This window comes from Lepus europaeus, chromosome 1 (assembly GCF_033115175.1).
Source record: "Lepus europaeus isolate LE1 chromosome 1, mLepTim1.pri, whole genome shotgun sequence".
Lineage (NCBI taxonomy): Eukaryota > Metazoa > Chordata > Mammalia > Lagomorpha > Leporidae > Lepus > Lepus europaeus.
In genome coordinates this window covers 156980219-156983542 of record NC_084827.1, presented here as the reverse complement: position 1 = coordinate 156983542, position 3324 = coordinate 156980219, and the positions used below count along the sequence as shown (strand labels likewise).

Genomic DNA, 3324 nt, shown 5'->3' with positions numbered 1-3324 from the left:
GTCATCTCTTCTCTTCCCATAGTCAGTGGTTAATGACATGTTTATGCTCTTTTCTGTAATTGTATTAACTGTGAGCTGTGTTTTGTGCATTCATTTTTAATTTAGGTAAATCAAATTGTGCTGCAGATTTCATCTTTTGCTTACTTTTCAAAAACTTTAGCACTGTCTTTAAGATGCATTCACTTTGTGGTGTTTATATCTAGTCTTCCATTTCTTACTTCAACATGCTGTTGCATTTAGAAATAATATGAATAATTTAAAAAAAAGAAAAAAGAAATAATATGAATAATTTTATAGTCAAAAATAGAATATAATACCTTTCTAAAATGCTGGATTGGCATTATATAATCTTGCATTTAATTCTGAAGTTGAAGGAAAGCTTTGTATATGAGAATTTTCCAAGACCCATTTGAAGAAGTACAATTATTAGTTACTGGAAATTTAGACTTGTTTTTCTGTGATAAATCAGAAGGGAGAATCCCTAGTTCTAGCTCTTGAGTACTTGATATATGGACTGTGTAAACAAAGTCAGAAAAGTTACACATGATCTGAAGTTTACCATTTTGGTTTCAGGAATATTTTCTGCTCAGGAACATTTTTCGTTATGCAAAAGTTAGAGAGGACCCTCAAATCAATTGTCTATTTTATATTATATCAGCTGATATTGGTTATATTAGAATAAAATGCACTTTTTAAAATAGGGGAATATATTCATTAACTGTCAGTGAATGTGATAGTGCCTCTAGAACATTCCACAGTCTACTTGTGACAGAGTGAGAATGAAACAGTATTATAATATTACTATGAGTAGTTTTCATCTCACAGACCCCCCTGTAAAGTTCTTGAAACTCTAAGGGCTCTTGGAGCATACTCTGAAAACTACAGAACTACGGATTTTTGTTTCTCCTGTGTTCATGCAGCTTTCAGAAGCTCCCAGTTCAGATGCCTAAAATGGCATTTGCAGTTGCCCAATCCCACTTTGCAGATTGAGTCTCAGAATTATGGGTTGTCCCCACCTTAATTGTGTAATATGAGCAGTTACATTTATTCTACCATTGCACGTACATTTTTTTTAAAAATTGTCGTTCAAAAGAACTTGACATAAAAGTGATAAATGTTTCTCCTTATTCTTAGGAAGCTGGAACAGGCATTTGACACAGTGGGTAGAATATTGCTTGGGATGGCTGCATGCCTGATCTCATGTCAAACAGCCTGGTTTAAATTCTGGTTAATCCACTTCCCACCCAGCTTCCTGTTAATGCCCATCCTTCGAGGCAGCAGATCGTGCCTTAAGTACTGACATCACTGCCTCTTGCATCATTGCCACCCAGAGGGAAGACCAGATTGAGTTCCGGGTTCCTGGCTTTGGTTTGATCCAGCCCTGGTTGTTTGTGGACATTTGGAATATCTCTTTCTCTGTCTGTATCTCCATTTCTCTGCCTTTCAAGTAAAATGAGATTTAGTGTGACCCCTGTGAAGGAGTTAGCGTGAAGGGTTTGTGTTTTTTAAAAGAGCAAGTATAGAAGGTGATATTTTATGGTAAAGAGCAATTCTATAATTAAATGGGGCTTTAGGTACTTTGTCTTCCTAAGTTAGGGCCAGGATAGACTCTTTTTTTTTGACAGGGAAAAAAAGCAGTTTCCTCCAGTCACTTCAAATCACACTGCCTCTTAGGACCTCTGATTTGTCCTTGTTATCGTTACCAGGAAATATCATTTGTATTACTCTGAGACCCAGGTAAAGGATTTTCCAAATACACTTTGCAAAATATATTTACACCTGAAAATACAGAAACCCCGCTGCACTGGGATTCAGACAGAGCCCAGAACAATAAAGTGAAAGTGATAATTGTAGTCTCAAAGAGGTTATCAATAGTTGGGAATCACATTTGTTTAGGATTGTCCTGATCCCATTGTACTTTTGCATATAATGTGCCTAACTTGTGTACCAGCAGGCGCTGCCTTAGAAAGAGGTGGCTCTTTGATATGGGAACGCTTTATGGCTGGATAGAGAACACTAAATAGTAAAACACATTTTGAGTTAGGACGCAAGAACAGCACACGGCATGTTTTCGCCACCTGGTGGACTTAACATGTATTCGCATGTCTTTTGGTAAGCTGAAACTTTTTTTTTTTTTCTTCCATTTTTAAATTCTGTTTTAAACAAGCTCATTTCCAGTTGGGAAACCATGGAGAGCGGGTCTCAGACAGGACAGGACACAGGCTAGCAGCCTTTCTCAGCGCTTCCAGGCTTCACTATGTTGTCCTCTGAAACAGTATATGGCAAAGCTGCAGGGACATTTGCATCTCAAGTGCGCTCATCTTTTGCTGCAGACCCCAGACAAAACCATGCGAAGGTCTATGAATTTGATACCTATTATCCTAAACCCTCAAAGATGAATGAATTCCTTGAAAATTTTACGAAAAACGTTCATCTTTGCACAGCTCTCTCTGAATTGGTTGGCTATTGCAGTGTAGAATTTGGTACAGAATGAATAAAGTGTTTCCTATTTGGAAGTAGGGTAATCTTGCTTCTCGAACTGAAGTTCATAAAGCTTTGGCCAAAGGTAAAGAATGGCAAGAGCAGTTTTTCGTTCCAGATTTGCCTCTTGTGGATAAACAAGAGAGTGAAATTACTTATCTGGTAATGGAAAAGCCTCCAAAAGAAGGCGTCTATGAACTGGCTACTTTTCAGATGAAACCAGGTGGCCCAGCCCTGTGGGGTGATGCATTTCAAAGAGGTTTTTAATGCCCATGTTGCTCAGGATACACAAAGCTAGTAGGTGTTTTCACACACAGACTATGGAGCACTCAACAGAGTTTATGTGCTTTGGTGGAATGAAACTATGGATGGAGGTGCTGCTGGGAGAATCCGTCTCACGAGGAGCCCAGAGCTGTGGCAGCTGTTCAGCAGAACATGCCTCTGATTCCTGCATCATTTTCACTATTGAAATAGTTTTCTTCCAAAATATCAACTGTTTCATTAACCGATGTAAGATGTGTCTGCTAATGCTGCTTAAATTCTCCCAAGAGTTTCTCACTTTTATTTGAAGAAAGCGGTAAGTTAATTCACTATAGTTCTTGCATTTTTTTTTTTTTTTTTTTTAGTTCTTGCATTTGTGAAACCCACTTCTGTCCTTTGTCACCACCACTTCAAGAAATAGTTTGCTCATTTTCCCTATGGCATTTCAGTATCTGTTACACCCTAGAGATGGTTGTCACCTACTTTGTGATCTTGTGGCTTTTTATTCATTTCAGAATATCTTGGTGTAATTTGATAACTTTTTGCTTTATATTGTGTTCTTATAATATTTAAATAATGATT

At 37.6% G+C, this 3324-nt stretch overlaps 1 pseudogene; it reads left to right on the top strand.

Moving 5' to 3' along the window:
* The first annotated feature begins 2257 nt into the window (after window positions 1-2257).
* On the top strand, window positions 2258-2955 carry LOC133763428 (protein NipSnap homolog 3A-like; annotated as a pseudogene).
* The last annotated feature ends 369 nt before the right edge of the window (window positions 2956-3324 follow it).